Source organism: Calonectris borealis, chromosome 2 (genome assembly GCF_964195595.1).
Source record: "Calonectris borealis chromosome 2, bCalBor7.hap1.2, whole genome shotgun sequence".
NCBI lineage: Eukaryota > Metazoa > Chordata > Aves > Procellariiformes > Procellariidae > Calonectris > Calonectris borealis.
Genome location: NC_134313.1, coordinates 124,152,513 through 124,162,682, shown reverse-complemented (window position 1 = coordinate 124,162,682; position 10,170 = coordinate 124,152,513).

Sequence of the window (10,170 nt, the reverse complement as noted above, 5' to 3'; positions counted from 1 at the left end):
CCCACGGTCATCGTCTCCTGCCCCCTGGCTTCGCCCAGCTGCAGGCACGGGTGCTGTGGCGCTCGGTACTAACGATACCACAGAGAAAAACCTCCACCAGTGTTGCAGCCGAGCACTGAGATATCAAGAAATATCAGTGACATGAGTGCTCCCACAATCGTAACTCAGCCCCTTTGTGCACGTGGGATGCAATTCCCTGCTGGTTTTTCCACCAAAGGACGTTTCATTTATTCCATGCAGATATTCTGGATATTGCCCTCGTTCCTGGGGTGCTATTAGAGTGGCAACTGCTGAGCACTTGGAGTTGTGCTCTGACTGTGCAAAGCGTGGTAAAAATGACAAATGTTCCAAAACTCTTGGCCTAGGAGCCTCAAATCCCAGAACCTGGGAGTGCTCTTGTAGGTACTTACCCTGGTCCCACCGCAACTCCTTTTGCCAGGGGAAGATGAGACTGGTAACATCAATCTCCTACCTACCGCACAGGTCACGGGGAGGTGGGTGCAGTACTACCTGCAAAGCAATCAGTGATTGTAGGGGAGCTCCACGGGGGCACCCGTGGAAGATCTGTGGTTTTGCAGGCAGCATGGGGCAGGAATGGTGAGTCCTGAACAGCTAGAAAGGAAATCCTAAACCGCTTGCCATTTCCCGAAGGAGACAGGGGTCCTGCAGAAACCCAGACGTGACCCCAGGCTGTTGGGGCTGCGGGGGCTGGCAAGGCTGTGAGTCCTGTGCAAGGCTCTGCAACTTCAACACTCTTTCAGTGTTGGGTGTTTGGTGTTTGTTTTTTTCCAAATGTGTTTACATAATTAGCATGACAATAGGACGTGGAAAAATACAGCCCTTTCTCCTAAAACATGACATTGTCGGCTTGCCTGCAACCGGTGGGCTGGGTGCCACCACCCAGGCAGACACTTCCCCCGCCACAGTGCTCAGCCGCCAAGGTCAACCCCAATCCCGCCATCTCTTTGTGCTTTCCCGTGATCCGGCCTTGTTTTCCATCCTCCCCAAAGACGATGTTGGCGTTGGGTAAGGACGCGGTGGTGGGAGCAAAGCCTTGGCCTTCCCTCTCGCTGGCAGGGCCGTGCACAGGATTTGGCACCCGGGTTAGGGGCCGCCCGAGGTGGGCAGCCAGGCAGCCGTGTCCTCCCGGCTGGCAGCGCCCTGGCCCGTAGCAGCAAGGGGAGGTCAAGGCTGCATTGCAAGCAGCCACAATTTCAAATACACAAGGTCTCGGTGTTAACGCCTATGATTTATGTGCATTTTCAAAGCCCCACGTGAACGTCTTTTTAGTCCTTAAAATGTCGCTTTGAAGTATGTCCTGTTCGTTATCTCCCTTCTGTGTGGTAGGGAAGCTGACAGGTTTTGAATGAGATTTTAAATATCTTATTGCAGCACGCGCTGCAAAATCCTTTGTCACGTCTGACAGCGGAGCCATTCAAACCAGACAGCCGTGCTTATTTGTTTATTTACATACGATGAGCCTCTTTGCCCTACATCTGTACCCCAAAAGCAGATTATAAAAACAACCTGGTAAAGGATGGTGATTTTGGCAATGCTAGAAAGCAACCTGCAGAAGTGCTGCTTGCAGAGCAAGCTGGGCTCGGCGGCCCTGGCCATCACACCGATGCCAGGGGCCGAGGGATGGCAAGACGGACGTGAGGCGGATGCAGTGCCTGTGACACCCTTCTGCCTCTCTGCAAGTCAAAAGCAGAAGCACTCACTGCTCATTTGAGTAGATGGGTAGATGGCCAGCAGTGCCGTACTATGCCTCAGCTTTTCCAAAATACTGTATAAATCACGTGCAAGGTTTTGCTTCCGACTTGCTCCAAATACCCATGAGCATCCATGCCCCGAAGGATGGCCACATAGGGGGAGCAGCTGTCTTCTTGGGAGGGGAGAAGAGGGGAGGTCAAGAAGCTGTCTGCTGTGGCAAGGACGGCTTGCAGAAGTGTCCTGGTTTCGGCTGGGGTAGAGTTAATGTTCTTCCTATTAGTTGGTGTAGTGCTGTGTTTTGGATTTAGTACCAGAATAATGTTGGTAACACACTGATGTTTTAGTTGTTGCTAAGTAATGTTTACCCTAGTCAAGGACTTTTCAGCTTCCCATGCTCTGCCAGGTGCACAAGAAGCTGGGAGGGAGCACAGCCGGGACAGTTGACCCAACTGACCAATGGGATATTCCACACCATATGACGTCATGCTCAGCATATAAAGCTGGGAGAAGAAGAAGGAAGAGGGGGATGTTCAGCGCGATGGTGTTTTCTCTTCCCAAGTAACCGTTACGCGTGATGGAGCCCTGCTTTCCTGGTGATGGGTGAACACCTGCCTGCCCATGGGAAGTAGTGAATGAATTCCTTGTTTTGCTTTGCTTGCGTGCACGGCTTTTGCTTTACCTATTGAACTGTCTTTATCTCAACCCAGGAGTTTTCTCACTTTTACCCTTCCAATTCTCTCCCCCATCCCACCAAGGGGGAGTGAGCGAGCGGCTGTGTGGTGCTTAGTTGCCGGCTGGGGTTAAACCATGACAAGAAGGGAAACTGCACCAGAGGGAAGGTATTTCCCTCTACCCTGCAGGGATGCACTTCCATTTCCATCTCCCTCCGGGACACAGGAGCTCCGGTGCTTTCCATTGCCTCAATCCGGGCCATCGCGAGGCCAGGGAAATGTTGCTAGATCATTTCAGAGGAATGCCACTAGCCAGTAACTATCGCCTACTGGAAACGGCATTTCACTTTGAAGAGCGTATGGAGAGTATTAGCACGTGCACTGCCATAGCCCTGCTAATTGAATCAGAAATATAAATATTGGCATTTTACGGGTGACTTCTGGTTTTATGCAGGTTCTCCACCTTCCCAGAAATGAAATTGTCAGGTCAAAGGTAAATTACAGCATGAGTGTTGAGTGGATAAACCAATTTTCTGCCATTTGCATGGGTTGGAGGAGGTATAGAAGGGAAAGTTTTTAAAGTATCAGGTATCTGGCTCCCAGAAGTTACCTTTACAAAAGCCCTTGCCTCCAAGACGCCTGATGATGAGCGTGGTCTAGAAGGCTGGAAACTCAACAGCCCTGTGCTCAAGGGGGGAAGGGAAGAGCACTAGTGTTTACTAGGGGGTAGTGTTTACTATTCCCCTTCTCCCCCAGGACACAGTGACATTAAATGATGTGGGGAAAAGGGACGCAGGGGAGGGGGAACGAGAAGCTGCGGAAGGTGGAGGAGCAGGAGGGTTTCTGAAATGTGTCAGACAAAGACAACTTGCCCGCGGCTGTGGTGTCTCTCTGAAATGCTGAACCACCGTTCTCCTCTGCAGCAGGTTTGAAATCTGACAAATCCAGCCCCTGGACTGGCCACCTTCAAGATTTTTTTTTCCCTTTTTTTCTTATGAAGAGCCCTCATTGGTCTGCTTTTGGTGAGCTGCCAAGCAATTCGCATTAATTCGCCTGACCAGCTGTAAGAACCCGATTGCCCTCCTGCGGTCCTCATTACGCACCCTTCCTGCTGATCTAAATACAGAAAGGTCAGGAGAGTGAGCTCCAGTAAATTATTAGAGATACACCCTTAATTGCTGTGCTGCGTCAGCTTGTTCTCTTGCATCTCTACGCTGTCTCTGCAGTTTGGTCTCCTAAGGAAAGACTGGTTCGCTTGCTCCAGAAAAGGATCAAGAAATCCTAGGGGGAAAAAATGGGCGAGGGGGGCTGCTCCCCTCATGGCCAACCCCTCATAGACCTTCTTTACATGATGGACCTTGAAAAAGAAAATATTTTTTACTGCTATCAGTACCGGCTGATTCGCAACATGCATTTCACATGTCCAGAGCCTTGACTATTGCACTTGCCTAAGAGAGGTGCTGAAACAGCTGTCGCGGCAAAAGCCTGGTCTGTGCAGTGCTTTCAACGGTGCTTGCACCATCACAGCTCTACACACGTTTTCACCTGTAACAGCATTAAACGTCCTACTGCAGCACAGCAGTGGTGGGTTCTTCCAGGGACTCAAGCTGAGTGACTGTTGCCCAGCAGATCAGTTTTTAACTGCTGAGCATCTACATTGAGGTTACTAAAAAGTGAAAAATTCCTGGCTGCTACGATATTTCCAACGCACCCATCGGGTGCTGCATCCTCCCTGAGCACACAACCCCAACCACATCATTCCCCAAGGCTGGAGTCCAGGAGCCAGCACGCTGGTATCTTGCAAATTGTTCCCCACCTGACTTCCCCACTCCTGAGGATACTCAGCTTTCCAGAGTGTCTAGACAGCAATTTGTGTTTTTCTTGTCTTTAATGAGGAATGCAGCTGTGGCTGTGGTCTTTGCTTTGGGTTGTTTTTTTTTAACCCATTGCCATGGTAAATGGAGTTGAGGAAAGCGCAAGAAAACTGTGAAGAATGATCCAAGCCAAGAAGATGTTGTAGAGGGAAGGTAAATTAGAAATGCGCGGTTTCTCAATTAAGTTTTAAAGTACCAGAAAATGTTGGTTAAAAAATCTATACAGAATGAAGATCCCACTGCTCCCACAAATCCTGACATCCTCCTTTTGAAGTCAATAGTTGAATAACTTGTTCCTTTGGCAGTAAGAAATCAAGCACATAGTGATGAAGATCTGGGCTATGCAAAATGCACTTGCTAATTAGCAGCTTTCCCTGGTGGCATTGCCTGCTCCAAAATATGAACTTAAGTTTTAAAAAGTCATCAGACAACCCCCAAATCTGTCCTCCTCCAAGTCCCAACTTTTTAGGAATAGGAAGAACATGTGCGGGAGGGAGAATATACTGATGATCTTAGAGGTCTTTTCCAACCTTAATGATTCTATGATTCTATGGTTGGACTCGATGATCTTAGAGGTCTTTTCCAACCTTAATGATTCTATGATTCTATGATCTTCCTGGTCCTGCAGGCAGGCAGTTTTGAAGTCTCTATGGCTCTTGACACCCAGACCAGCAGTATCACACCATGTTGCTGGGTGCTGTGCAGTAACAGCAGAGCATCTCTGGGCTCGATAGTGCTATGCATTTATTAAAGCAATGGCAGGTTACATTTGTGAGCAGTGTACTGAAATACAGTGGAAATATTTGATGACTCAGCAAACTGAGGGTGATACAAGAAGCTGGATTCACCGTGGATTGCTTCACCTGAAGCTCTGTGGATATTTTCATCCATTCTTCTTTTATTCTGACCCTCAAAGCCCAGCACGAAGTCTTCATCCTACTGCATGCAGGTAAAAACAGCACCAGCTGATTTTGAAAGAAGTTGATTTTCCTTGAAACTTTCAGCAGCACAGGCTGCGTACACATTTAATATTCAGTGCCCTTTTGAAAACGGTATGACTCATCTCAAATATAGACACGATGGTAGGAATGAAGAGTTGTGAACTTTGTTTTGGGCCGGCCAGCTGAGGGTCAGCAAGCAGCCAGCCAGATGTGGCCAGAGATGAGGCTTAGCAAGCCCAGGCTGGATACGTGGATGGGAGAAATTGGGAAGAGAGCACTGGACAGCTTCTGCCCTTGCAACTTTTTTGGACAGAGAGGTTGGTACACCACAGTTCCTGCCTTTTTCACCAGGAAGTATCTGCCAACACTCTTGTATATCATTGGATCTGTGTAGCCATGAGCAGACCGTGTGGCCAGGCAAGCCGAGTAGGGGGTATATTATGAACTGGCTTATTAAGAGCTGAAAGGTGATTTCGCAAAGACCTGAATATCATAAGGCACCGTAATCTCTTCAGGCAAACAAACAGGATTTTTTTGTCAATTTGTGATCCTTTATGATATTGAAAGGGCACAGAGCTGCAGACTGTCCCTGATTTTCAGATGAATTGCTCCACTAGTATAAAAGATATTCTCATAATAGTCCCGAATTAGTTGATTGCTTGAAGTGCCAGAATCCTTAATGCTTTGCTATTTTAAACATATGGAAATTGATTCAACACTTACCATCTATTTAGAGATGTAAATTTATTGAAAAAGATGCCACTTCTTCCTAAGCTTCAGGCAAGCTCTGATACTTAGCTTTCTGGGCACAAGCAGGTTTTTACAAGGACTTGTGATTTTAACTACAGTGATTTATTTTCCTTCGAAAGGCTGGGAGAAGCAGAGGAAAATTGACTGTATTGTCTGCAGAGAAAAAAAAAGATACTGGTACAAGCACTGGTGTGAACTGACACAGATACGGCAGTATCTGGCACATCGTACCCTGAGGGTCTTCTCCCAAGCACGGACACTGGCCCAGACCTTGCCCTAACTTCTGTTGCAATTGCTCTGTCAGTAGGTCCACAGTGATGTTAGAAGCATCACTTATTTCTGTTACAGTCACTTGCTTTAGGGGAAGAGCGATGAAAAACCGAGCGCAGGCAGTGAGGGCAATGACGGCAATGACATTGGTCGGGTCAACACCCTATAGCAAAGAATGCTCCCCCCCTTCCCCAATTCAGCCTAGGCTTCTAAAAGCAAAAAGCATTGATCGTTCATCTGCAATTAAAAGCTCTTCTCTGAAAGTCAGACTGGTTCCCAACTTCAGTCTGTTGGGACATCTTCCTGCATGGGCAAGCCCTGCATTGATGCTGAGGGCATGAGGCTGCTCTTAAGATTAGATGAGAAAATCTGCAGCCTGGTCCTAGCTCTGCTGCTGACAGATTTGGCATAGTCACTTAGCACCTTATAAATGGGAGATTTGTATGTATTACATAGGAATGCTGTGCTGTTTGTGCCTTAAAGCTTGCGAAAATATGAGTTTCTCCTGTGGAAAAAGATTTTAAAAAAATGATTAAGTCTCAGCTATTTGATCATGCGTTATTATTCAGCATGATTCATATATTAGTACCATACTGAGAATGTCTCTATAAAGCCTAATATTATGCTTCTGGGATTAAGCAATATTTCTTAATGTGTTTCTTATCCCAGTATTTTTGCAGAGAAGCTGGAACGGGGCCAGTTCACGCAAGGTGCCTACACGTTAGTGGTTAGCTCAGGTCAGGAGAGCACTTACAAAGTGAATGCCCCAATCATCCCCACTTACCCTGCTTTGGTTTGCATCACGGAGAGGGCACACGGGGTGGATTCCTCTCAGATGAAAGGTGGATGGTGCGCACATTGCAATCTCAGCACTCTTCTGCATCATGGATCTGCTCCCAGGCTGTACTACTTGCTAGCGTAGGCACAGCTACAGCATATTTACTGCACCTTAAAATCTGTTGATGGCATTTGGGAAGCAAGTTCACTGGCTGGATTAACTAACCACCAAACCTGGTATCTTGACTGGCTAATGTTTAATCAGGGGCTTTATGCTCTCGTTTACACCAGTTTGTTTATGATGCTGAGTCCAGTCTCAACAGCATGGAAGAAAAATGTGGCTCGTTCCTGAGGCAAATCACCTTAAGTCTTTTGCATAAGCCTGAAAGAATTAATTTGGAGTAAGACAGGGTTACCACAGAGCTGGTTTTTGGAAGTGCCCATTCACTTCTGAGGGTCAGGTTCAATCAGTATCTTTCCTCTCACTGGGAACTGGTGATCTCCCTTGTCCTAAGACCCACTAGCTCCCCTTTGAAAAGAGCAGGGAACCACCAGAGCCTGCTGCTGCTGAGTGGTCCCCATCCCCACCCTTCCCTTCCGCCTTCGCTCTCCACCATCCAGAGCCAAGTGACCAGCTCTCTTCCCTAATTACGCAATGACTGTGTACCTAAATGTACTTCTTACGTCATGAGGGAGAGGGTGACAACCACCAGCATCTCTCAGGGCATTCAAAGCCTCTCCCCCATGCCAGTGACCTCTCATGTTGGTTGTGCTGGGCTGCTACAGGGCTACGGTGTGACCCGGCTGACGGGACCCTGTGGCTGGCATCACTGGATGGACCCTCACCTCCGTGTCCCCTCCACTTCAGTCCCATCAACGGCCCTGCTGTCATCTCCTCCGTGCAAACCACTCCCAAATCTCTCCTCCCATTCAGCTTCCCAACACACACGGGGCACAGCCTGTGGCTCTGGCATAATTGAAAATTTTGGTACGCGTCCCATACGCTTATAAAATTTTGGCCACCCTTGTTACATGGGATGAGCATCCAGGTCTCGTATCGCAGGCTCTGTGTTCCTAGAAGACTACCGCAATTCTGAGACTTATTTGAAGCATTGGAGTAAAACCCATGCTGCTTACTTAAGTATTTGATCACTGTTTTCCTGAGCAGATGCTTGTTTATTTTTGTTAGCAGTTATAATGTCTGGCAGTAGGAAAATGTTAAGGAGGTATCAGAGCGACAGAGGAAAAAGCCAACTCCCAAGTTGCGAAGGGGTGATGGCAGAATTTACGGGCTGGCTGGGGTTGCGAAGTAGTAGACAATTATATCTTACTTGCAACATGCAGGGAACATTTTCCTTCAGACCAGGCCCTGTACAAGCGTGCCTCAAAGATTTTTGCACAGGGTCCTACAACAAAGCGAGCTGGTCTGGGAAGAAACGGTCAAAATTTTCATGCAAAACCTTCAACCCCAGGCAACGCTACAGGCTTGGGGAAGAGTGGCTGGAAAGCTGCCCAGAGGAAAAGGACCTGGGGGTACTGGTTGACAGCCGACTGAACATGAGCCGGCAGTGTGCCCAGGTGGCCAAGAAGGCCAACAGCATCCTGGCCTGTATCAGAAATAGTGTGGCCAGCAGGAATAGGGAGGTGATCGTGCCCCTGTACTTGGCACTGGTGAGGCCGCACCTCGAATACTGTGTTCAGTTTTGGGCCCCTCACTACAAGAAGGACATGGAGGTGCTGGAGCGCGTCCAGAGGAGGGCAACGAAGCTGGTGAAGGGCCTGGAGCACAAGTCTTATGAGGAGCGGCTGAGGGAACTGGGGTTGTTTAGTCTGGAGAAGAGGAGGCTGAGGGGAGACCTCATCACGCTCAACAACTACCTGGAAGGAGGTTGTAGCGAGGTGGATGTTGGTCTCTTCTCCCAAGTAACTAGCGATAGGACAAGAGGAAATGGCCTCAAGTTGCGCCAAGGGAGGTTTAGATTGAACATTAGGAAAAATTTCTTTACTGAAAGAGCGGTCAGGCCTTGGAACAGGCTGCCCAGGGAAGTGGTGGAGTCACCATCCCTGGAAGTATTTAAAAGACGTGTAGATGAGGCCCTTAGGGACATGGTGTAGTGGGCATGGTGGTGTTGGGTTGACGGTTGGACACGATGATCTTAGAGGTCTTTTCCAACCTGTATGATTCTATGATTCTATGATTCTTTCTGAACATGGTATTTAGTGCATTTTTGCACTCTGCCGTTCAGAAAGCCCTGTTTTTACAAAAGTTCATGAGAATTAAAATCACTGGCAGATGTACCAGAACCTACGGATTCTGTGGGATTTCAAGTCAAATTCATGCGATTCCTTCCAAGATATCCCCTCAGTTGTCTCATTTAGCTTGTCAGTGCCATTTTTAAAACACACGGTTTGACGAAACCCAACAGCACATAGAAAAGAAACACGTCAGCCTCACTCCAGCCCCTGCTTCCACCAGCATCTGCCCAAAAAGTCAAGGAGACGGGGATTCCCCCACTACGCACAGCACACAAAAACTCACTGGCAGAGCTAAATGAAACTTAGCAGGGGCCAAACATCTCACCAAAGCTCTTGCGCAAATCCCTTTAGCAAGATATTTTTAACGCATTTTTTCTCCAAACTCCACTTCTCCCCTCCCAGCCACAGGGCACTGGTAGCAATGAATTTTGTGTTTTATTTACAACGATGCTGCGAGAGCAAGTCAGGCTAGCTCAGGCCATGGCTTCGCGGGAGAGCATCCTCAATGTACGCAGCAGCAGCTGGAGGTATTTCATCCTCTCACATCTCACCACTTGTTTGTTTGCTGTCCAAAGGAACAGTGTTTAGTCCCCGTAAAGGCAAAGCCAAGGAGGGGGAGGAAGATGGGCCCATTCACGAGGTCTTTGTCATTTACAATAAATTTAGAGCAAGGGTGAATACAGCTAATCCGTTTGTAACATTTCAACACCCACCCCCTTTCCTGTAAACTCCTGCAGGACTTTGGCAGCAGAAAGCATTGGTGTGCTAGAAATAATGGAATTACAAAAGAAAGAAAGGAAGGGAGTGTAAGCAGTGGGAATAGGAAGAAATAGTTAACCAGATACCTTTCAATTTATGTACACACCCTTTTCACATAAACCAGAGGTAGTTATCAGCTAACTAACTATTAGTTCATTA